Source organism: Phyllobates terribilis, unplaced genomic scaffold (genome assembly GCF_046119375.1).
Source record: "Phyllobates terribilis strain yellow unplaced genomic scaffold, ASM4611937v1 Scaffold_5__5_contigs__length_657084704, whole genome shotgun sequence".
Taxonomy (NCBI): Eukaryota; Metazoa; Chordata; class Amphibia; order Anura; family Dendrobatidae; genus Phyllobates; species Phyllobates terribilis.
In genome coordinates, this window is record NW_027362765.1 from 76,440,274 (window position 1) to 76,463,707 (window position 23,434).

The 23,434-nt window shown below is 45.2% G+C and overlaps 18 non-coding genes and 1 pseudogene across 18 annotated transcripts; all 19 read right to left on the reverse strand.

Moving 5' to 3' along the window:
- Positions 1-231: 231 nt before the first annotated feature.
- On the reverse strand, positions 232-422 carry LOC141149714 (U2 spliceosomal RNA). Its single transcript, XR_012246002.1, has one exon. It is a non-coding gene; the product is annotated as a U2 spliceosomal RNA (small nuclear RNA).
- Positions 423-1,540: 1,118 nt separating this feature from the next.
- LOC141149725 (U2 spliceosomal RNA) lies at positions 1,541-1,731 on the reverse strand. The gene has a single exon (XR_012246013.1). It is a non-coding gene; the product is annotated as a U2 spliceosomal RNA (small nuclear RNA).
- A 1,115-nt stretch (positions 1,732-2,846) lies between these two features.
- On the reverse strand, positions 2,847-3,037 carry LOC141149738 (U2 spliceosomal RNA). Its single transcript, XR_012246024.1, has one exon. It is a non-coding gene; the product is annotated as a U2 spliceosomal RNA (small nuclear RNA).
- Positions 3,038-4,151: 1,114 nt separating this feature from the next.
- LOC141149916 (U2 spliceosomal RNA) lies at positions 4,152-4,342 on the reverse strand. Its single transcript, XR_012246194.1, has one exon. It is a non-coding gene; the product is annotated as a U2 spliceosomal RNA (small nuclear RNA).
- Positions 4,343-5,460: 1,118 nt separating this feature from the next.
- Positions 5,461-5,651, reverse strand: LOC141149917 (U2 spliceosomal RNA). Its single transcript, XR_012246195.1, has one exon. It is a non-coding gene; the product is annotated as a U2 spliceosomal RNA (small nuclear RNA).
- Positions 5,652-6,769: 1,118 nt separating this feature from the next.
- LOC141149953 (U2 spliceosomal RNA) lies at positions 6,770-6,960 on the reverse strand. The gene has a single exon (XR_012246229.1). It is a non-coding gene; the product is annotated as a U2 spliceosomal RNA (small nuclear RNA).
- A 1,118-nt stretch (positions 6,961-8,078) lies between these two features.
- On the reverse strand, positions 8,079-8,269 carry LOC141149749 (U2 spliceosomal RNA). Its single transcript, XR_012246035.1, has one exon. It is a non-coding gene; the product is annotated as a U2 spliceosomal RNA (small nuclear RNA).
- A 1,115-nt stretch (positions 8,270-9,384) lies between these two features.
- Positions 9,385-9,575, reverse strand: LOC141149760 (U2 spliceosomal RNA). The gene has a single exon (XR_012246046.1). It is a non-coding gene; the product is annotated as a U2 spliceosomal RNA (small nuclear RNA).
- A 1,118-nt stretch (positions 9,576-10,693) lies between these two features.
- Positions 10,694-10,884, reverse strand: LOC141149772 (U2 spliceosomal RNA). The gene has a single exon (XR_012246058.1). It is a non-coding gene; the product is annotated as a U2 spliceosomal RNA (small nuclear RNA).
- Positions 10,885-12,002: 1,118 nt separating this feature from the next.
- LOC141149784 (U2 spliceosomal RNA) lies at positions 12,003-12,193 on the reverse strand. Its single transcript, XR_012246069.1, has one exon. It is a non-coding gene; the product is annotated as a U2 spliceosomal RNA (small nuclear RNA).
- Positions 12,194-13,311: 1,118 nt separating this feature from the next.
- LOC141149796 (U2 spliceosomal RNA) lies at positions 13,312-13,502 on the reverse strand. The gene has a single exon (XR_012246080.1). It is a non-coding gene; the product is annotated as a U2 spliceosomal RNA (small nuclear RNA).
- Positions 13,503-14,620: 1,118 nt separating this feature from the next.
- Positions 14,621-14,811, reverse strand: LOC141149950 (U2 spliceosomal RNA). Its single transcript, XR_012246227.1, has one exon. It is a non-coding gene; the product is annotated as a U2 spliceosomal RNA (small nuclear RNA).
- Positions 14,812-15,926: 1,115 nt separating this feature from the next.
- LOC141150173 (U2 spliceosomal RNA) lies at positions 15,927-16,108 on the reverse strand. The gene has a single exon (XR_012246439.1). It is a non-coding gene; the product is annotated as a U2 spliceosomal RNA (small nuclear RNA).
- A 524-nt stretch (positions 16,109-16,632) lies between these two features.
- On the reverse strand, positions 16,633-16,748 carry LOC141151101 (U2 spliceosomal RNA; annotated as a pseudogene).
- Positions 16,749-17,863: 1,115 nt separating this feature from the next.
- LOC141149807 (U2 spliceosomal RNA) lies at positions 17,864-18,054 on the reverse strand. The gene has a single exon (XR_012246091.1). It is a non-coding gene; the product is annotated as a U2 spliceosomal RNA (small nuclear RNA).
- A 1,115-nt stretch (positions 18,055-19,169) lies between these two features.
- LOC141149818 (U2 spliceosomal RNA) lies at positions 19,170-19,360 on the reverse strand. The gene has a single exon (XR_012246102.1). It is a non-coding gene; the product is annotated as a U2 spliceosomal RNA (small nuclear RNA).
- Positions 19,361-20,475: 1,115 nt separating this feature from the next.
- Positions 20,476-20,666, reverse strand: LOC141149829 (U2 spliceosomal RNA). The gene has a single exon (XR_012246113.1). It is a non-coding gene; the product is annotated as a U2 spliceosomal RNA (small nuclear RNA).
- Positions 20,667-21,784: 1,118 nt separating this feature from the next.
- On the reverse strand, positions 21,785-21,984 carry LOC141150158 (U2 spliceosomal RNA). The gene has a single exon (XR_012246426.1). It is a non-coding gene; the product is annotated as a U2 spliceosomal RNA (small nuclear RNA).
- Positions 21,985-23,098: 1,114 nt separating this feature from the next.
- On the reverse strand, positions 23,099-23,280 carry LOC141150168 (U2 spliceosomal RNA). Its single transcript, XR_012246435.1, has one exon. It is a non-coding gene; the product is annotated as a U2 spliceosomal RNA (small nuclear RNA).
- Positions 23,281-23,434: the final 154 nt, after the last annotated feature.

Sequence of the window (23,434 nt, forward strand, 5' to 3'; positions counted from 1 at the left end):
GGGAGAGCTAGAAAGATAGCATTGCATCACATTACATGGCAATGCAATGCACAGTTGCTGAAGTTGAACCAAAATGAGCTTGTAATCTGGCTTCTGCAACTTTGAACATGAAAAATCCAATGAGGAGAAGAAAAGCAGAGCCAAAGAGTCCATCCCAAAATCCGACAAACAAGCAAAATGAACAAAAAACATTGAATTCAATTCTTTCTGATTTTAGAAACTGCATTAAAGAAGGGGTGCACCGGTCCTGGAGATACTGCAATACCAGGTCAATGCGTGGAGTGGACAGAGCAAGCTCTTTTTCCATCTCCCTGTTCTAAAAATCCATTTAATATATGGTCCCCAGATAGGGGACGTATCAGATATTAAACTGATAAGAACAGATACTACACTTGATCTTAGCCAAAAGGCCGAGAAGCGATAACCAGAATTGGTTTCAAACTACGGAGCCACCCAAGGATCCTAAAAAGTCCATTTGTGGAGATGAGCTCCTGGACTCCCGTTAAGAAGACATGTTGTCAACCTCTAGATCCCTTACATGCCTGCACTTTTCGGCTTGCTGCTGCTGCAATCCACGCGTTTTAGATCTGCATAACTCCACCTCTTTAAACACAGCACCTTCACCCCCTGCTGTTCCCACCCGCCTCAACACCGTTGGAAGGGAGGAGAACCAATTAAGGCGGGGGGTGGGGTGGAACGAGCAGCTGTCTACCCTTAGCAGGAGGGCTCCTGATTACATACCTCTCCTGCTGCTGCTGCTGCTGCTGGCTGTCCAGCAGCAGACTGAAGGTGGCTGCTGCTGTGCACAGGTATATAAAGGCTCAGAGCCTATTATGACACGCGCAGCCAGCGTTCCATTGCCACATTCCATCTACTGCAGGCAGGATACCTGGCTGGCTGAATGTCGCTGAGAAGCTCACAGAGACCGCCATAAGCAACAGTTTAACAGAATGCCACAGACTAATCAACCAAACTTTTGGGGTTGGGTTCTCTTTTATAGTCTGCAGGCATTAAATGAAAGAAGTCAGTGTTCCAGCAGAAGGAGACAACGTTTCAGAAAAGGCATTGTAGCAAACCAAAAAAGAAATTTTAAGCGCAGCAGAGTAACCAGCGCACATACCTGTTAGCTCAGGTGAGTTTAAAAGGCTGCTGTTGATAACAAGGGCATTTGCTAAATAGATGGTGTGTGTGCAACAATATACTGAAAGGTCAATTATATTGTGCAGCTTATCTCACCACCTGTAGTTATTTAGGTGAAAGCTCCAAAATGCTTGCCTAATATGTCTGTTTATCCAAAAGGAAGTAAAAAGGGAGAGCTAGAAAGATAGCATTGCATCACATTACATGGCAATGCAATGCACAGTTGCTGAAGTTGAACCAAAATGAGCTTGTAATCTGGCTTCTGCAACTTTGAACATGAAAAATCCAATGAGGAGAAGAAAAGCAGAGCCAAAGAGTCCATCCCAAAATCCGACAAACAAGCAAAATGAACAAAAAACATTGAATTCAATTCTTTCTGATTTTAGAAACTGCATTAAAGAAGGGGTGCACCGGTCCTGGAGATACTGCAATACCAGGTCAATGCGTGGAGTGGACAGAGCAAGCTCTTTTTCCATCTCCCTGTTCTAAAAATCCATTTAATATATGGTCCCCAGATAGGGGACGTATCAGATATTAAACTGATAAGAACAGATACTACACTTGATCTTAGCCAAAAGGCCGAGAAGCGATAACCAGAATTGGTTTCAAACTACGGAGCCACCCAAGGATCCTAAAAAGTCCATTTGTGGAGATGAGCTCCTGGACTCCCGTTAAGAAGACATGTTGTCAACCTCTAGATCCCTTACATGCCTGCACTTTTCGGCTTGCTGCTGCTGCAATCCACGCGTTTTAGATCTGCATAACTCCACCTCTTTAAACACAGCACCTTCACCCCCTGCTGTTCCCACCCGCCTCAACACCGTTGGAAGGGAGGAGAACCAATTAAGGCGGGGGGTGGGGTGGAACGAGCAGCTGTCTACCCTTAGCAGGAGGGCTCCTGATTACATACCTCTCCTGCTGCTGCTGCTGCTGGCTGTCCAGCAGCAGACTGAAGGTGGCTGCTGCTGTGCACAGGTATATAAACGCTCAGAGCCTATTATGACACGCGCAGCCAGCGTTCCATTGCCACATTCCATCTACTGCAGGCAGGATACCTGGCTGGCTGAATGTCGCTGAGAAGCTCACAGAGACCGCCATAAGCAACAGTTTAACAGAATGCCACAGACTAATCAACCAAACTTTTTGGGTTGGGTTCTCTTTTATAGTCTGCAGGCATTAAATGAAAGAAGTCAGTGTTCCAGCAGAAGGAGACAACGTTTCAGAAAAGGCATTGTAGCAAACCAAAAAAGAAATTTTAAGCGCAGCAGAGTAACCAGCGCACATACCTGTTAGCTCAGGTGAGTTTAAAAGGCTGCTGTTGATAACAAGGGCATTTGCTAAATAGATGGTGTGTGTGCAACAATATACTGAAAGGTCAATTATATTGTGCAGCTTATCTCACCACCTGTAGTTATTTAGGTGAAAGCTCCAAAATGCTTGCCTAATATGTCTGTTTATCCAAAAGGAAGTAAAAAGGGAGAGCTAGAAAGATAGCATTGCATCACATTACATGGCAATGCAATGCACAGTTGCTGAAGTTGAACCAAAATGAGCTTGTAATCTGGCTTCTGCAACTTTGAACATGAAAAATCCAATGAGGAGAAGAAAAGCAGAGCCAAAGAGTCCATCCCAAAATCCGACAAACAAGCAAAATGAACAAAAAACATTGAATTCAATTCTTTCTGATTTTAGAAACTGCATTAAAGAAGGGGTGCACCGGTCCTGGAGATACTGCAATACCAGGTCAATGCGTGGAGTGGACAGAGCAAGCTCTTTTTCCATCTCCCTGTTCTAAAAATCCATTTAATATATGGTCCCCAGATAGGGGACGTATCAGATATTAAACTGATAAGAACAGATACTACACTTGATCTTAGCCAAAAGGCCGAGAAGCGATAACCAGAATTGGTTTCAAACTACGGAGCCACCCAAGGATCCTAAAAAGTCCATTTGTGGAGATGAGCTCCTGGACTCCCGTTAAGAAGACATGTTGTCAACCTCTAGATCCCTTACATGCCTGCACTTTTCGGCTTGCTGCTGCTGCAATCCACGCGTTTTAGATCTGCATAACTCCACCTCTTTAAACACAGCACCTTCACCCCCTGCTGTTCCCACCCGCCTCAACACCGTTGGAAGGGAGGAGAACCAATTAAGGCGGGGGGTGGGGTGGAACGAGCAGCTGTCTACCCTTAGCAGGAGGGCTCCTGATTACATACCTCTCCTGCTGCTGCTGCTGCTGGCTGTCCAGCAGCAGACTGAAGGTGGCTGCTGCTGTGCACAGGTATATAAAGGCTCAGAGCCTATTATGACACGCGCAGCCAGCGTTCCATTGCCACATTCCATCTACTGCAGGCAGGATACCTGGCTGGCTGAATGTCGCTGAGAAGCTCACAGAGACCGCCATAAGCAACAGTTTAACAGAATGCCACAGACTAATCAACCAAACTTTTTGGGTTGGGTTCTCTTTTATAGTCTGCAGGCATTAAATAAAGAAGTCAGTGTTCCAGCAGAAGGAGACAACGTTTCAGAAAAGGCATTGTAGCAAACCAAAAAAGAAATTTTAAGCGCAGCAGAGTAACCAGCGCACATACCTGTTAGCTCAGGTGAGTTTAAAAGGCTGCTGTTGATAACAAGGGCATTTGCTAAATAGATGGTGTGTGTGCAACAATATACTGAAAGGTCAATTATATTGTGCAGCTTATCTCACCACCTGTAGTTATTTAGGTGAAAGCTCCAAAATGCTTGCCTAATATGTCTGTTTATCCAAAAGGAAGTAAAAAGGGAGAGCTAGAAAGATAGCATTGCATCACATTACATGGCAATGCAATGCACAGTTGCTGAAGTTGAACCAAAATGAGCTTGTAATCTGGCTTCTGCAACTTTGAACATGAAAAATCCAATGAGGAGAAGAAAAGCAGAGCCAAAGAGTCCATCCCAAAATCCGACAAACAAGCAAAATGAACAAAAAACATTGAATTCAATTCTTTCTGATTTTAGAAACTGCATTAAAGAAGGGGTGCACCGGTCCTGGAGATACTGCAATACCAGGTCAATGCGTGGAGTGGACAGAGCAAGCTCTTTTTCCATCTCCCTGTTCTAAAAATCCATTTAATATATGGTCCCCAGATAGGGGACGTATCAGATATTAAACTGATAATAACAGATACTACACTTGATCTTAGCCAAAAGGCCGAGAAGCGATAACCAGAATTGGTTTCAAACTACGGAGCCACCCAAGGATCCTAAAAAGTCCATTTGTGGAGATGAGCTCCTGGACTCCCGTTAAGAAGACATGTTGTCAACCTCTAGATCCCTTACATGCCTGCACTTTTCGGCTTGCTGCTGCTGCAATCCACGCGTTTTAGATCTGCATAACTCCACCTCTTTAAACACAGCACCTTCACTCCCTGCTGTTCCCACCCGCCTCAACACCGTTGGAAGGGAGGAGAACCAATTAAGGCGGGGGGTGGGGTGGAACGAGCAGCTGTCTACCCTTAGCAGGAGGGCTCCTGATTACATACCTCTCCTGCTGCTGCTGCTGCTGCTGGCTGTCCAGCAGCAGACTGAAGGTGGCTGCTGCTGTGCACAGGTATATAAAGGCTCAGAGCCTATTATGACACGCGCAGCCAGCGTTCCATTGCCACATTCCATCTACTGCAGGCAGGATACCTGGCTGGCTGAATGTCGCTGAGAAGCTCACAGAGACCGCCATAAGCAACAGTTTAACAGAATGCCACAGACTAATCAACCAAACTTTTGGGGTTGGGTTCTCTTTTATAGTCTGCAGGCATTAAATGAAAGAAGTCAGTGTTCCAGCAGAAGGAGACAACGTTTCAGAAAAGGCATTGTAGCAAACCAAAAAAGAAATTTTAAGCGCAGCAGAGTAACCAGCGCACATACCTGTTAGCTCAGGTGAGTTTAAAAGGCTGCTGTTGATAACAAGGGCATTTGCTAAATAGATAGTGTGTGTGCAACAATATACTGAAAGGTCAATTATATTGTGCAGCTTATCTCACCACCTGTAGTTATTTAGGTGAAAGCTCCAAAATGCTTGCCTAATATGTCTGTTTATCCAAAAGGAAGTAAAAAGGGAGAGCTAGAAAGATAGCATTGCATCACATTACATGGCAATGCAATGCACAGTTGCTGAAGTTGAACCAAAATGAGCTTGTAATCTGGCTTCTGCAACTTTGAACATGAAAAATCCAATGAGGAGAAGAAAAGCAGAGCCAAAGAGTCCATCCCAAAATCCGACAAACAAGCAAAATGAACAAAAAACATTGAATTCAATTCTTTCTGATTTTAGAAACTGCATTAAAGAAGGGGTGCACCGGTCCTGGAGATACTGCAATACCAGGTCAATGCGTGGAGTGGACAGAGCAAGCTCTTTTTCCATCTCCCTGTTCTAAAAATCCATTTAATATATGGTCCCCAGATAGGGGACGTATCAGATATTAAACTGATAATAACAGATACTACACTTGATCTTAGCCAAAAGGCCGAGAAGCGATAACCAGAATTGGTTTCAAACTACGGAGCCACCCAAGGATCCTAAAAAGTCCATTTGTGGAGATGAGCTCCTGGACTCCCGTTAAGAAGACATGTTGTCAACCTCTAGATCCCTTACATGCCTGCACTTTTCGGCTTGCTGCTGCTGCAATCCACGCGTTTTAGATCTGCATAACTCCACCTCTTTAAACACAGCACCTTCACCCCCTGCTGTTCCCACCCGCCTCAACACCGTTGGAAGGGAGGAGAACCAATTAAGGCGGGGGGTGGGGTGGAACGAGCAGCTGTCTACCCTTAGCAGGAGGGCTCCTGATTACATACCTCTCCTGCTGCTGCTGCTGCTGCTGGCTGTCCAGCAGCAGACTGAAGGTGGCTGCTGCTGTGCACAGGTATATAAAGGCTCAGAGCCTATTATGACACGCGCAGCCAGCGTTCCATTGCCACATTCCATCTACTGCAGGCAGGATACCTGGCTGGCTGAATGTCGCTGAGAAGCTCACAGAGACCGCCATAAGCAACAGTTTAACAGAATGCCACAGACTAATCAACCAAACTTTTTGGGTTGGGTTCTCTTTTATAGTCTGCAGGCATTAAATGAAAGAAGTCAGTGTTCCAGCAGAAGGAGACAACGTTTCAGAAAAGGCATTGTAGCAAACCAAAAAAGAAATTTTAAGCGCAGCAGAGTAACCAGCGCACATACCTGTTAGCTCAGGTGAGTTTAAAAGGCTGCTGTTGATAACAAGGGCATTTGCTAAATAGATGGTGTGTGTGCAACAATATACTGAAAGGTCAATTATATTGTGCAGCTTATCTCACCACCTGTAGTTATTTAGGTGAAAGCTCCAAAATGCTTGCCTAATATGTCTGTTTATCCAAAAGGAAGTAAAAAGGGAGAGCTAGAAAGATAGCATTGCATCACATTACATGGCAATGCAATGCACAGTTGCTGAAGTTGAACCAAAATGAGCTTGTAATCTGGCTTCTGCAACTTTGAACATGAAAAATCCAATGAGGAGAAGAAAAGCAGAGCCAAAGAGTCCATCCCAAAATCCGACAAACAAGCAAAATGAACAAAAAACATTGAATTCAATTCTTTCTGATTTTAGAAACTGCATTAAAGAAGGGGTGCACCGGTCCTGGAGATACTGCAATACCAGGTCAATGCGTGGAGTGGACAGAGCAAGCTCTTTTTCCATCTCCCTGTTCTAAAAATCCGTTTAATATATGGTCCCCAGATAGGGGACGTATCAGATATTAAACTGATAATAACAGATACTACACTTGATCTTAGCCAAAAGGCCGAGAAGCGATAACCAGAATTGGTTTCAAACTACGGAGCCACCCAAGGATCCTAAAAAGTCCATTTGTGGAGATGAGCTCCTGGACTCCCGTTAAGAAGACATGTTGTCAACCTCTAGATCCCTTACATGCCTGCACTTTTCGGCTTGCTGCTGCTGCAATCCACGCGTTTTAGATCTGCATAACTCCACCTCTTTAAACACAGCACCTTCACCCCCTGCTGTTCCCACCCGCCTCAACACCGTTGGAAGGGAGGAGAACCAATTAAGGCGGGGGGTGGGGTGGAACGAGCAGCTGTCTACCCTTAGCAGGAGGGCTCCTGATTACATACCTCTCCTGCTGCTGCTGCTGCTGCTGGCTGTCCAGCAGCAGACTGAAGGTGGCTGCTGCTGTGCACAGGTATATAAAGGCTCAGAGCCTATTATGACACGCGCAGCCAGCGTTCCATTGCCACATTCCATCTACTGCAGGCAGGATACCTGGCTGGCTGAATGTCGCTGAGAAGCTCACAGAGACCGCCATAAGCAACAGTTTAACAGAATGCCACAGACTAATCAACCAAACTTTTTGGGTTGGGTTCTCTTTTATAGTCTGCAGGCATTAAATGAAAGAAGTCAGTGTTCCAGCAGAAGGAGACAACGTTTCAGAAAAGGCATTGTAGCAAACCAAAAAAGAAATTTTAAGCGCAGCAGAGTAACCAGCGCACATACCTGTTAGCTCAGGTGAGTTTAAAAGGCTGCTGTTGATAACAAGGGCATTTGCTAAATAGATGGTGTGTGTGCAACAATATACTGAAAGGTCAATTATATTGTGCAGCTTATCTCACCACCTGTAGTTATTTAGGTGAAAGCTCCAAAATGCTTGCCTAATATGTCTGTTTATCCAAAAGGAAGTAAAAAGGGAGAGCTAGAAAGATAGCATTGCATCACATTACATGGCAATGCAATGCACAGTTGCTGAAGTTGAACCAAAATGAGCTTGTAATCTGGCTTCTGCAACTTTGAACATGAAAAATCCAATGAGGAGAAGAAAAGCAGAGCCAAAGAGTCCATCCCAAAATCCGACAAACAAGCAAAATGAACAAAAAACATTGAATTCAATTCTTTCTGATTTTAGAAACTGCATTAAAGAAGGGGTGCACCGGTCCTGGAGATACTGCAATACCAGGTCAATGCGTGGAGTGGACAGAGCAAGCTCTTTTTCCATCTCCCTGTTCTAAAAATCCATTTAATATATGGTCCCCAGATAGGGGACGTATCAGATATTAAACTGATAAGAACAGATACTACACTTGATCTTAGCCAAAAGGCCGAGAAGCGATAACCAGAATTGGTTTCAAACTACGGAGCCACCCAAGGATCCTAAAAAGTCCATTTGTGGAGATGAGCTCCTGGACTCCCGTTAAGAAGACATGTTGTCAACCTCTAGATCCCTTACATGCCTGCACTTTTCGGCTTGCTGCTGCTGCAATCCACGCGTTTTAGATCTGCATAACTCCACCTCTTTAAACACAGCACCTTCACCCCCTGCTGTTCCCACCCGCCTCAACACCGTTGGAAGGGAGGAGAACCAATTAAGGCGGGGGGTGGGGTGGAACGAGCAGCTGTCTACCCTTAGCAGGAGGGCTCCTGATTACATACCTCTCCTGCTGCTGCTGCTGCTGGCTGTCCAGCAGCAGACTGAAGGTGGCTGCTGCTGTGCACAGGTATATAAAGGCTCAGAGCCTATTATGACACGCGCAGCCAGCGTTCCATTGCCACATTCCATCTACTGCAGGCAGGATACCTGGCTGGCTGAATGTCGCTGAGAAGCTCACAGAGACCGCCATAAGCAACAGTTTAACAGAATGCCACAGACTAATCAACCAAACTTTTTGGGTTGGGTTCTCTTTTATAGTCTGCAGGCATTAAATGAAAGAAGTCAGTGTTCCAGCAGAAGGAGACAACGTTTCAGAAAAGGCATTGTAGCAAACCAAAAAAGAAATTTTAAGCGCAGCAGAGTAACCAGCGCACATACCTGTTAGCTCAGGTGAGTTTAAAAGGCTGCTGTTGATAACAAGGGCATTTGCTAAATAGATGGTGTGTGTGCAACAATATACTGAAAGGTCAATTATATTGTGCAGCTTATCTCACCACCTGTAGTTATTTAGGTGAAAGCTCCAAAATGCTTGCCTAATATGTCTGTTTATCCAAAAGGAAGTAAAAAGGGAGAGCTAGAAAGATAGCATTGCATCACATTACATGGCAATGCAATGCACAGTTGCTGAAGTTGAACCAAAATGAGCTTGTAATCTGGCTTCTGCAACTTTGAACATGAAAAATCCAATGAGGAGAAGAAAAGCAGAGCCAAAGAGTCCATCCCAAAATCCGACAAACAAGCAAAATGAACAAAAAACATTGAATTCAATTCTTTCTGATTTTAGAAACTGCATTAAAGAAGGGGTGCACCGGTCCTGGAGATACTGCAATACCAGGTCAATGCGTGGAGTGGACAGAGCAAGCTCTTTTTCCATCTCCCTGTTCTAAAAATCCATTTAATATATGGTCCCCAGATAGGGGACGTATCAGATATTAAACTGATAAGAACAGATACTACACTTGATCTTAGCCAAAAGGCCGAGAAGCGATAACCAGAATTGGTTTCAAACTACGGAGCCACCCAAGGATCCTAAAAAGTCCATTTGTGGAGATGAGCTCCTGGACTCCCGTTAAGAAGACATGTTGTCAACCTCTAGATCCCTTACATGCCTGCACTTTTCGGCTTGCTGCTGCTGCAATCCACGCGTTTTAGATCTGCATAACTCCACCTCTTTAAACACAGCACCTTCACCCCCTGCTGTTCCCACCCGCCTCAACACCGTTGGAAGGGAGGAGAACCAATTAAGGCGGGGGGTGGGGTGGAACGAGCAGCTGTCTACCCTTAGCAGGAGGGCTCCTGATTACATACTTCTCCTGCTGCTGCTGCTGCTGCTGGCTGTCCAGCAGCAGACTGAAGGTGGCTGCTGCTGTGCACAGGTATATAAAGGCTCAGAGCCTATTATGACACGCGCAGCCAGCGTTCCATTGCCACATTCCATCTACTGCAGGCAGGATACCTGGCTGGCTGAATGTCGCTGAGAAGCTCACAGAGACCGCCATAAGCAACAGTTTAACAGAATGCCACAGACTAATCAACCAAACTTTTTGGGTTGGGTTCTCTTTTATAGTCTGCAGGCATTAAATGAAAGAAGTCAGTGTTCCAGCAGAAGGAGACAACGTTTCAGAAAAGGCATTGTAGCAAACCAAAAAAGAAATTTTAAGCGCAGCAGAGTAACCAGCGCACATACCTGTTAGCTCAGGTGAGTTTAAAAGGCTGCTGTTGATAACAAGGGCATTTGCTAAATAGATGGTGTGTGTGCAACAATATACTGAAAGGTCAATTATATTGTGCAGCTTATCTCACCACCTGTAGTTATTTAGGTGAAAGCTCCAAAATGCTTGCCTAATATGTCTGTTTATCCAAAAGGAAGTAAAAAGGGAGAGCTAGAAAGATAGCATTGCATCACATTACATGGCAATGCAATGCACAGTTGCTGAAGTTGAACCAAAATGAGCTTGTAATCTGGCTTCTGCAACTTTGAACATGAAAAATCCAATGAGGAGAAGAAAAGCAGAGCCAAAGAGTCCATCCCAAAATCCGACAAACAAGCAAAATGAACAAAAAACATTGAATTCAATTCTTTCTGATTTTAGAAACTGCATTAAAGAAGGGGTGCACCGGTCCTGGAGATACTGCAATACCAGGTCAATGCGTGGAGTGGACAGAGCAAGCTCTTTTTCCATCTCCCTGTTCTAAAAATCCATTTAATATATGGTCCCCAGATAGGGGACGTATCAGATATTAAACTGATAAGAACAGATACTACACTTGATCTTAGCCAAAAGGCCGAGAAGCGATAACCAGAATTGGTTTCAAACTACGGAGCCACCCAAGGATCCTAAAAAGTCCATTTGTGGAGATGAGCTCCTGGACTCCCGTTAAGAAGACATGTTGTCAACCTCTAGATCCCTTACATGCCTGCACTTTTCGGCTTGCTGCTGCTGCAATCCACGCGTTTTAGATCTGCATAACTCCACCTCTTTAAACACAGCACCTTCACCCCCTGCTGTTCCCACCCGCCTCAACACCGTTGGAAGGGAGGAGAACCAATTAAGGCGGGGGGTGGGGTGGAACGAGCAGCTGTCTACCCTTAGCAGGAGGGCTCCTGATTACATACCTCTCCTGCTGCTGCTGCTGCTGCTGGCTGTCCAGCAGCAGACTGAAGGTGGCTGCTGCTGTGCACAGGTATATAAAGGCTCAGAGCCTATTATGACACGCGCAGCCAGCGTTCCATTGCCACATTCCATCTACTGCAGGCAGGATACCTGGCTGGCTGAATGTCGCTGAGAAGCTCACAGAGACCGCCATAAGCAACAGTTTAACAGAATGCCACAGACTAATCAACCAAACTTTTTGGGTTGGGTTCTCTTTTATAGTCTGCAGGCATTAAATGAAAGAAGTCAGTGTTCCAGCAGAAGGAGACAACGTTTCAGAAAAGGCATTGTAGCAAACCAAAAAAGAAATTTTAAGCGCAGCAGAGTAACCAGCGCACATACCTGTTAGCTCAGGTGAGTTTAAAAGGCTGCTGTTGATAACAAGGGCATTTGCTAAATAGATGGTGTGTGTGCAACAATATACTGAAAGGTCAATTATATTGTGCAGCTTATCTCACCACCTGTAGTTATTTAGGTGAAAGCTCCAAAATGCTTGCCTAATATGTCTGTTTATCCAAAAGGAAGTAAAAAGGGAGAGCTAGAAAGATAGCATTGCATCACATTACATGGCAATGCAATGCACAGTTGCTGAAGTTGAACCAAAATGAGCTTGTAATCTGGCTTCTGCAACTTTGAACATGAAAAATCCAATGAGGAGAAGAAAAGCAGAGCCAAAGAGTCCATCCCAAAATCCGACAAACAAGCAAAATGAACAAAAAACATTGAATTCAATTCTTTCTGATTTTAGAAACTGCATTAAAGAAGGGGTGCACCGGTCCTGGAGATACTGCAATACCAGGTCAATGCGTGGAGTGGACAGAGCAAGCTCTTTTTCCATCTCCCTGTTCTAAAAATCCATTTAATATATGGTCCCCAGATAGGGGACGTATCAGATATTAAACTGATAAGAACAGATACTACACTTGATCTTAGCCAAAAGGCCGAGAAGCGATAACCAGAATTGGTTTCAAACTACGGAGCCACCCAAGGATCCTAAAAAGTCCATTTGTGGAGATGAGCTCCTGGACTCCCGTTAAGAAGACATGTTGTCAACCTCTAGATCCCTTACATGCCTGCACTTTTCGGCTTGCTGCTGCTGCAATCCACGCGTTTTAGATCTGCATAACTCCACCTCTTTAAACACAGCACCTTCACCCCCTGCTGTTCCCACCCGCCTCAACACCGTTGGAAGGGAGGAGAACCAATTAAGGCGGGGGGTGGGGTGGAACGAGCAGCTGTCTACCCTTAGCAGGAGGGCTCCTGATTACATACCTCTCCTGCTGCTGCTGCTGCTGCTGGCTGTCCAGCAGCAGACTGAAGGTGGCTGCTGCTGTGCACAGGTATATAAAGGCTCAGAGCCTATTATGACACGCGCAGCCAGCGTTCCATTGCCACATTCCATCTACTGCAGGCAGGATACCTGGCTGGCTGAATGTCGCTGAGAAGCTCACAGAGACCGCCATAAGCAACAGTTTAACAGAATGCCACAGACTAATCAACCAAACTTTTTGGGTTGGGTTCTCTTTTATAGTCTGCAGGCATTAAATGAAAGAAGTCAGTGTTCCAGCAGAAGGAGACAACGTTTCAGAAAAGGCATTGTAGCAAACCAAAAAAGAAATTTTAAGCGCAGCAGAGTAACCAGCGCACATACCTGTTAGCTCAGGTGAGTTTAAAAGGCTGCTGTTGATAACAAGGGCATTTGCTAAATAGATGGTGTGTGTGCAACAATATACTGAAAGGTCAATTATATTGTGCAGCTTATCTCACCACCTGTAGTTATTTAGGTGAAAGCTCCAAAATGCTTGCCTAATATGTCTGTTTATCCAAAAGGAAGTAAAAAGGGAGAGCTAGAAAGATAGCATTGCATCACATTACATGGCAATGCAATGCACAGTTGCTGAAGTTGAACCAAAATGAGCTTGTAATCTGGCTTCTGCAACTTTGAACATGAAAAATCCAATGAGGAGAAGAAAAGCAGAGCCAAAGAGTCCATCCCAAAATCCGACAAACAAGCAAAATGAACAAAAAACATTGAATTCAATTCTTTCTGATTTTAGAAACTGCATTAAAGAAGGGGTGCACCGGTCCTGGAGATACTGCAATACCAGGTCAATGCGTGGAGTGGACAGAGCAAGCTCTTTTTCCATCTCCCTGTTCTAAAAATCCATTTAATATATGGTCCCCAGATAGGGGACGTATCAGATATTAAACTGATAAGAACAGATACTACACTTGATCTTAGCCAAAAGGCCGAGAAGCGATAACCAGAATTGGTTTCAAACTACGGAGCCACCCAAGGATCCTAAAAAGTCCATTTGTGGAGATGAGCTCCTGGACTCCCGTTAAGAAGACATGTTGTCAACCTCTAGATCCCTTACATGCCTGCACTTTTCGGCTTGCTGCTGCTGCAATCCACGCGTTTTAGATCTGCATAACTCCACCTCTTTAAACACAGCACCTTCACCCCCTGCTGTTCCCACCCGCCTCAACACCGTTGGAAGGGAGGAGAACCAATTAAGGCGGGGGGTGGGGTGGAACGAGCAGCTGTCTACCCTTAGCAGGAGGGCTCCTGATTACATACCTCTCCTGCTGCTGCTGCTGCTGCTGGCTGTCCAGCAGCAGACTGAAGGTGGCTGCTGCTGTGCACAGGTATATAAAGGCTCAGAGCCTATTATGACACGCGCAGCCAGCGTTCCATTGCCACATTCCATCTACTGCAGGCAGGATACCTGGCTGGCTGAATGTCGCTGAGAAGCTCACAGAGACCGCCATAAGCAACAGTTTAACAGAATGCCACAGACTAATCAACCAAACTTTTTGGGTTGGGTTCTCTTTTATAGTCTGCAGGCATTAAATGAAAGAAGTCAGTGTTCCAGCAGAAGGAGACAACGTTTCAGAAAAGGCATTGTAGCAAACCAAAAAAGAAATTTTAAGCGCAGCAGAGTAACCAGCGCACATACCTGTTAGCTCAGGTGAGTTTAAAAGGCTGCTGTTGATAACAAGGGCATTTGCTAAATAGATGGTGTGTGTGCAACAATATACTGAAAGGTCAATTATATTGTGCAGCTTATCTCACCACCTGTAGTTATTTAGGTGAAAGCTCCAAAATGCTTGCCTAATATGTCTGTTTATCCAAAAGGAAGTAAAAAGGGAGAGCTAGAAAGATAGCATTGCATCACATTACATGGCAATGCAATGCACAGTTGCTGAAGTTGAACCAAAATGAGCTTGTAATCTGGCTTCTGCAACTTTGAACATGAAAAATCCAATGAGGAGAAGAAAAGCAGAGCCAAAGAGTCCATCCCAAAATCCGACAAACAAGCAAAATGAACAAAAAACATTGAATTCAATTCTTTCTGATTTTAGAAACTGCATTAAAGAAGGGGTGCACCGGTCCTGGAGATACTGCAATACCAGGTCAATGCGTGGAGTGGACAGAGCAAGCTCTTTTTCCATCTCCCTGTTCTAAAAATCCATTTAATATATGGTCCCCAGATAGGGGACGAATCAGATATTAAACTGATAAGAACAGATACTACACTTGATCTTAGCCAAAAGGCCGAGAAGCGATAACCAGAATTGGTTTCAAACTACGGAGCCACCCAAGGATCCTAAAAAGTCCATTTGTGGAGATGAGCTCCTGGACTCCCGTTAAGAAGACATGTTGTCAACCTCTAGATCCCTTACATGCCTGCACTTTTCGGCTTGCTGCTGCTGCAATCCACGCGTTTTAGATCTGCATAACTCCACCTCTTTAAACACAGCACCTTCACCCCCTGCTGTTCCCACCCGCCTCAACACCGTTGGAAGGGAGGAGAACCAATTAAGGCGGGGGGTGGGGTGGAACGAGCAGCTGTCTACCCTTAGCAGGAGGGCTCCTGATTACATACCTCTCCTGCTGCTGCTGCTGCTGGCTGTCCAGCAGCAGACTGAAGGTGGCTGCTGCTGTGCACAGGTATATAAAGGCTCAGAGCCTATTATGACACGCGCAGCCAGCGTTCCATTGCCACATTCCATCTACTGCAGGCAGGATACCTGGCTGGCTGAATGTCGCTGAGAAGCTCACAGAGACCGCCATAAGCAACAGTTTAACAGAATGCCACAGACTAATCAACCAAACTTTTTGGGTTGGGTTCTCTTTTATAGTCTGCAGGCATTAAATGAAAGAAGTCAGTGTTCCAGCAGAAGGAGACAACGTTTCAGAAAAGGCATTGTAGCAAACCAAAAAAGAAATTTTAAGCGCAGCAGAGTAACCAGCGCACATACCTGTTAGCTCAGGTGAGTTTAAAAGGCTGCTGTTGATAACAAGGGCATTTGCTAAATAGATGGTGTGTGTGCAACAATATACTGAAAGGTCAATTATATTGTGCAGCTTATCTCACCACCTGTAGTTATTTAGGTGAAAGCTCCAAAATGCTTGCCTAATATGTCTGTTTATCCAAAAGGAAGTAAAAAGGGAGAGCTAGAAAGATAGCATTGCATCACATTACATGGCAATGCAATGCACAGTTGCTGAAGTTGAACCAAAATGAGCTTGTAATCTGGCTTCTGCAACTTTGAACATGAAAAATCCAATGAGGAGAAGAAAAGCAGAGCCAAAGAGTCCATCCCAAAATCCGACAAACAAGCAAAATGAACAAAAAACATTGAATTCAATTCTTTCTGATTTTAGAAACTGCATTAAAGAAGGGGTGCACCGGTCCTGGAGATACTGCAATACCAGGTCAATGCGTGGAGTGGACAGAGCAAGCTCTTTTTCCATCTCCCTGTTCTAAAAATCCATTTAATATATGGTCCCCAGATAGGGGACGTATCAGATATTAAACTGATAAGAACAGATTTTTTGATTGAAGCTGCATCCAAGGCACTGAAAAATGTGACCGAAGTCACACCAAAACAGCGCACGAGGCGAGGATTCATGTGGACCCTTCCCGGAGGAGAGAGTCCCCAATAAACCATCCCCATCCCTCCGAGCCAGAAGGCCACAGCGAGGGTCAGGGATCTCCGATGCTCTCCCTAGCCGAAGCCGGAGAAGAGCCGTTTTCGTGCTCCCAGCTTCCATCTAGGCTGCCACCCTAGTGGAGCTGGAGCCTGTGTTGGTTTCTCAGCCCAAAGCTGACCGGACCTCCGACCGGGTTTATAAAAATTCCCCTTCCTAGCCCGGAGGCCAGGAATAGGGGGGGTTGCTCAGAAAGTATGATTGGCAAAGGTGCGGCGTGCTACGAAGCCAAGTCTTTCTGGGGTTCCCAGTCCCAGTAAGCTTGGACTCCCACCAGGGCGCCTACTCCTGGGGCACATTGCTCCAAAGCCCTCACACTTACCCAGCCTAGTGACTTCGATCCTGGAGGGCCATGTTTTCCATCAGATAACTCTATGAGCCACCTGGCGTACTAACAAGTGCACCAAACCAGTGTGTAATATGCATCAATTTACTAGGGCAGCCCAAGGACAAAACTGCCTTTTCAAAAGATACTACACTTGATCTTAGCCAAAAGGCCGAGAAGCGATAACCAGAATTGGTTTCAAACTACGGAGCCACCCAAGGATCCTAAAAAGTCCATTTGTGGAGATGAGCTCCTGGACTCCCGTTAAGAAGACATGTTGTCAACCTCTAGATCCCTTACATGCCTGCACTTTTCGGCTTGCTGCTGCTGCAATCCACGCGTTTTAGATCTGCATAACTCCACCTCTTTAAACACAGCACCTTCACCCCCTGCTGTTCCCACCCGCCTCAACACCGTTGGAAGGGAGGAGAACCAATTAAGGCGGGGGGTGGGGTGGAACGAGCAGCTGTCTACCCTTAGCAGGAGGGCTCCTGATTACATACCTCTCCTGCTGCTGCTGCTGCTGGCTGTCCAGCAGCAGACTGAAGGTGGCTGCTGCTGTGCACAGGTATATAAAGGCTCAGAGCCTATTATGACACGCGCAGCCAGCGTTCCATTGCCACATTCCATCTACTGCAGGCAGGATACCTGGCTGGCTGAATGTCGCTGAGAAGCTCACAGAGACCGCCATAAGCAACAGTTTAACAGAATGCCACAGACTAATCAACCAAACTTTTTGGGTTGGGTTCTCTTTTATAGTCTGCAGGCATTAAATGAAAGAAGTCAGTGTTCCAGCAGAAGGAGACAACGTTTCAGAAAAGGCATTGTAGCAAACCAAAAAAGAAATTTTAAGCGCAGCAGAGTAACCAGCGCACATACCTGTTAGCTCAGGTGAGTTTAAAAGGCTGCTGTTGATAACAAGGGCATTTGCTAAATAGATGGTGTGTGTGCAACAATATACTGAAAGGTCAATTATATTGTGCAGCTTATCTCACCACCTGTAGGTATTTAGGTGAAAGCTCCAAAATGCTTGCCTAATATGTCTGTTTATCCAAAAGGAAGTAAAAAGGGAGAGCTAGAAAGATAGCATTGCATCACATTACATGGCAATGCAATGCACAGTTGCTGAAGTTGAACCAAAATGAGCTTGTAATCTGGCTTCTGCAACTTTGAACATGAAAAATCCAATGAGGAGAAGAAAAGCAGAGCGAAAGAGTCCATCCCAAAATCCGACAAACAAGCAAAATGAACAAAAAACATTGAATTCAATTCTTTCTGATTTTAGAAACTGCATTAAAGAAGGGGTGCACCGGTCCTGGAGATACTGCAATACCAGGTCAATGCGTGGAGTGGACAGAGCAAGCTCTTTTTCCATCTCCCTGTTCTAAAAATCCATTTAATATATGGTCCCCAGATAGGGGACGTATCAGATATTAAACTGATAAGAACAGATACTACACTTGATCTTAGCCAAAAGGCCGAGAAGCGATAACCAGAATTGGTTTCAAACTACGGAGCCACCCAAGGATCCTAAAAAGTCCATTTGTGGAGATGAGCTCCTGGACTCCCGTTAAGAAGACATGTTGTCAACCTCTAGATCCCTTACATGCCTGCACTTTTCGGCTTGCTGCTGCTGCAATCCACGCGTTTTAGATCTGCATAACTCCACCTCTTTAAACACAGCACCTTCACCCCCTGCTGTTCCCACCCGCCTCAACACCGTTGGAAGGGAGGAGAACCAATTAAGGCGGGGGGTGGGGTGGAACGAGCAGCTGTCTACCCTTAGCAGGAGGGCTCCTGATTACATACCTCTCCTGCTGCTGCTGCTGCTGGCTGTCCAGCAGCAGACTGAAGGTGGCTGCTGCTGTGCACAGGTATATAAAGGCTCAGAGCCTATTATGACACGCGCAGCCAGCGTTCCATTGCCACATTCCATCTACTGCAGGCAGGATACCTGGCTGGCTGAATGTCGCTGAGAAGCTCACAGAGACCGCCATAAGCAACAGTTTAACAGAATGCCACAGACTAATCAACCAAACTTTTTGGGTTGGGTTCTCTTTTATAGTCTGCAGGCATTAAATGAAAGAAGTCAGTGTTCCAGCAGAAGGAGACAACGTTTCAGAAAAGGCATTGTAGCAAACCAAAAAAGAAATTTTAAGCGCAGCAGAGTAACCAGCGCACATACCTGTTAGCTCAGGTGAGTTTAAAAGGCTGCTGTTGATAACAAGGGCATTTGCTAAATAGATGGTGTGTGTGCAACAATATACTGAAAGGTCAATTATATTGTGCAGCTTATCTCACCACCTGTAGTTGTTTAGGTGAAAGCTCCAAAATGCTTGCCTAATATGTCTGTTTATCCAAAAGGAAGTAAAAAGGGAGAGCTAGAAAGATAGCATTGCATCACATTACATGGCAATGCAATGCACAGTTGCTGAAGTTGAACCAAAATGAGCTTGTAATCTGGCTTCTGCAACTTTGAACATGAAAAATCCAATGAGGAGAAGAAAAGCAGAGCCAAAGAGTCCATCCCAAAATCCGACAAACAAGCAAAATGAACAAAAAACATTGAATTCAATTCTTTCTGATTTTAGAAACTGCATTAAAGAAGGGGTGCACCGGTCCTGGAGATACTGCAATACCAGGTCAATGCGTGGAGTGGACAGAGCAAGCTCTTTTTCCATCTCCCTGTTCTAAAAATCCATTTAATATATGGTCCCCAGATAGGGGACGTATCAGATATTAAACTGATAAGAACAGATACTACACTTGATCTTAGCCAAAAGGCCGAGAAGCGATAACCAGAATTGGTTTCAAACTACGGAGCCACCCAAGGATCCTAAAAAGTCCATTTGTGGAGATGAGCTCCTGGACTCCCGTTAAGAAGACATGTTGTCAACCTCTAGATCCCTTACATGCCTGCACTTTTCGGCTTGCTGCTGCTGCAATCCACGCGTTTTAGATCTGCATAACTCCACCTCTTTAAACACAGCACCTTCACCCCCTGCTGTTCCCACCCGCCTCAACACCGTTGGAAGGGAGGAGAACCAATTAAGGCGGGGGGTGGGGTGGAACGAGCAGCTGTCTACCCTTAGCAGGAGGGCTCCTGATTACATACCTCTCCTGCTGCTGCTGCTGCTGGCTGTCCAGCAGCAGACTGAAGGTGGCTGCTGCTGTGCACAGGTATATAAAGGCTCAGAGCCTATTATGACACGCGCAGCCAGCGTTCCATTGCCACATTCCATCTACTGCAGGCAGGATACCTGGCTGGCTGAATGTCGCTGAGAAGCTCACAGAGACCGCCATAAGCAACAGTTTAACAGAATGCCACAGACTAATCAACCAAACTTTTTGGGTTGGGTTCTCTTTTATAGTCTGCAGGCATTAAATGAAAGAAGTCAGTGTTCCAGCAGAAGGAGACAACGTTTCAGAAAAGGCATTGTAGCAAACCAAAAAAGAAATTTTAAGCGCAGCAGAGTAACCAGCGCACATACCTGTTAGCTCAGGTGAGTTTAAAAGGCTGCTGTTGATAACAAGGGCATTTGCTAAATAGATGGTGTGTGTGCAACAATATACTGAAAGGTCAATTATATTGTGCAGCTTATCTCACCACCTGTAGTTATTTAGGTGAAAGCTCCAAAATGCTTGCCTAATATGTCTGTTTATCCAAAAGGAAGTAAAAAGGGAGAGCTAGAAAGATAGCATTGCATCACATTACATGGCAATGCAATGCACAGTTGCTGAAGTTGAACCAAAATGAGCTTGTAATCTGGCTTCTGCAACTTTGAACATGAAAAATCCAATGAGGAGAAGAAAAGCAGAGCCAAAGAGTCCATCCCAAAATCCGACAAACAAGCAAAATGAACAAAAAACATTGAATTCAATTCTTTCTGATTTTAGAAACTGCATTAAAGAAGGGGTGCACCGGTCCTGGAGATACTGCAATACCAGGTCAATGCGTGGAGTGGACAGAGCAAGCTCTTTTTCCATCTCCCTGTTCTAAAAATCCATTTAATATATGGTCCCCAGATAGGGGACGTATCAGATATTAAACTGATAAGAACAGATACTACACTTGATCTTAGCCAAAAGGCCGAGAAGCGATAACCAGAATTGGTTTCAAACTACGGAGCCACCCAAGGATCCTAAAAAGTCCATTTGTGGAGATGAGCTCCTGGACTCCCGTTAAGAAGACATGTTGTCAACCTCTAGATCCCTTACATGCCTGCACTTTTCGGCTTGCTGCTGCTGCAATCCACGCGTTTTAGATCTGCATAACTCCACCTCTTTAAACACAGCACCTTCACCCCCTGCTGTTCCCACCCGCCTCAACACCGTTGGAAGGGAGGAGAACCAATTAAGGCGGGGGGTGGGGTGGAACGAGCAGCTGTCTACCCTTAGCAGGAGGGCTCCTGATTACATACTTCTCCTGCTGCTGCTGCTGCTGCTGGCTGTCCAGCAGCAGACTGAAGGTGGCTGCTGCTGTGCACAGGTATATAAAGGCTCAGAGCCTATTATGACACGCGCAGCCAGCGTTCCATTGCCACATTCCATCTACTGCAGGCAGGATACCTGGCTGGCTGAATGTCGCTGAGAAGCTCACAGAGACCGCCATAAGCAACAGTTTAACAGAATGCCACAGACTAATCAACCAAACTTTTTGGGTTGGGTTCTCTTTTATAGTCTGCAGGCATTAAATGAAAGAAGTCAGTGTTCCAGCAGAAGGAGACAACGTTTCAGAAAAGGCATTGTAGCAAACCAAAAAAGAAATTTTAAGCGCAGCAGAGTAACCAGCGCACATACCTGTTAGCTCAGGTGAGTTTAAAAGGCTGCTGTTGATAACAAGGGCATTTGCTAAATAGATGGTGTGTGTGCAACAATATACTGAAAGGTCAATTATATTGTGCAGCTTATCTCACCACCTGTAGTTATTTAGGTGAAAGCTCCAAAATGCTTGCCTAATATGTCTGTTTATCCAAAAGGAAGTAAAAAGGGAGAGCTAGAAAGATAGCATTGCATCACATTACATGGCAATGCAATGCACAGTTGCTGAAGTTGAACCAAAATGAGCTTGTAATCTGGCTTCTGCAACTTTGAACATGAAAAATCCAATGAGGAGAAGAAAAGCAGAGCCAAAGAGTCCATCCCAAAATCCGACAAACAAGCAAAATGAACAAAAAACATTGAATTCAATTCTTTCTGATTTTAGAAACTGCATTAAAGAAGGGGTGCACCGGTCCTGGAGATACTGCAATACTGCAATACCAGGTCAATGCGTGGAGTGGACAGAGCAAGCTCTTTTTCCATCTCCCTGTTCTAAAAATCCATTTAATATATGGTCCCCAGATAGGGGACGTATCAGATATTTAAACTGATAAGAACAGATACTACACTTGATCTTAGCCAAAAGGCCGAGAAGCGATAACCAGAATTGGTTTCAAACTACGGAGCCACCCAAGGATCCTAAAAAGTCCATTTGTGGAGATGAGCTCCTGACTCCCGTTAAGAAGACATGTTGTCAACCTCTAGATCCCTTACATGCCTGCACTTTTCGGCTTGCTGCTGCTGCAATCCACGCGTTTTAGATCTGCATAACTCCACCTCTTTAAACACAGCACCTTCACCCCCTGCTGTTCCCACCCGCCTCAACACCGTTGGAAGGGAGGAGAACCAATTAAGGCGGGGGGTGGGGTGGGAACGAGCAGCTGTCTACCCTTAGCAGGAGGGCTCCTGATTACATACCTCTCCTGCTGCTGCTGCTGCTGCTGGCTGTCCAGCAGCAGACTGAAGGTGGCTGCTGCTGTGCACAGGTATATAAAGGCTCAGAGCCTATTATGACACGCGCAGCCAGCGTTCCATTGCCACATTCCATCTACTGCAGGCAGGATACCTGGCTGGCTGAATGTCGCTGAGAAGCTCACAGAGACCGCCATAAGCAACAGTTTAACAGAATGCCACAGACTAATCAACCAAACTTTTTGGGTTGGGTTCTCTTTTATAGTCTGCAGGCATTAAATGAAAGAAGTCAGTGTTCCAGCAGAAGGAGACAACGTTTCAGAAAAGGCATTGTAGCAAACCAAAAAAGAAATTTTAAGCGCAGCAGAGTAACCAGCGCACATACCTGTTAGCTCAGGTGAGTTTAAAAGGCTGCTGTTGATAACAAGGGCATTTGCTAAATAGATGGTGGTGTGCAACAATATACTGAAAGGTCAATTATATTGTGCAGCTTATCTCACCACCTGTAGTTATTTAGGTGAAAGCTCCAAAATGCTTGCCTAATATGTCTGTTATCCAAAAGGAAGTAAAAAGGGAGAGCTAGAAAGATAGCATTGCATCACATTACATGGCAATGCAATGCACAGTTGCTGAAGTTGAACCAAAATGAGCTTGTAATCTGGCTTCAGCAACTTTGAACATGAAAATCCAATGAGGAGAAGAAAAGCAGAGCCAAAGAGTCCATCCCAAAATCCGACAAACAAGCAAAATGAACAAAAAACATTGAATTCAATTCTTTCTGATTTTAGAACTGCATTAAAGAAGGGGTGCACCGGTCCTGGAGATACTGCAATACCAGGTCAATGCGTGGAGTGGACAGAGCAAGCTCTTTTTCCATCTCCCTGTTCTAAAAATCCATTTTAATATATGGTCCCCAGATAGGGACGTATCAGATATTAAACTGATAAGAACAGATACTACACTGATCTTAGCCGAGAAGCGATAACCAGAATTGGTTTCAAACCTACGGAGCCACCCAAGGATCCCTAAAAAGTCCATTTGTGGAGATGAGCTCCTGGGACTCCCGTTAAGAAGGACATGTTGTCACCTCTAGATCCCTTACATGCCTGCACTTTTCGGCTTGCTGCTGCTGCAATC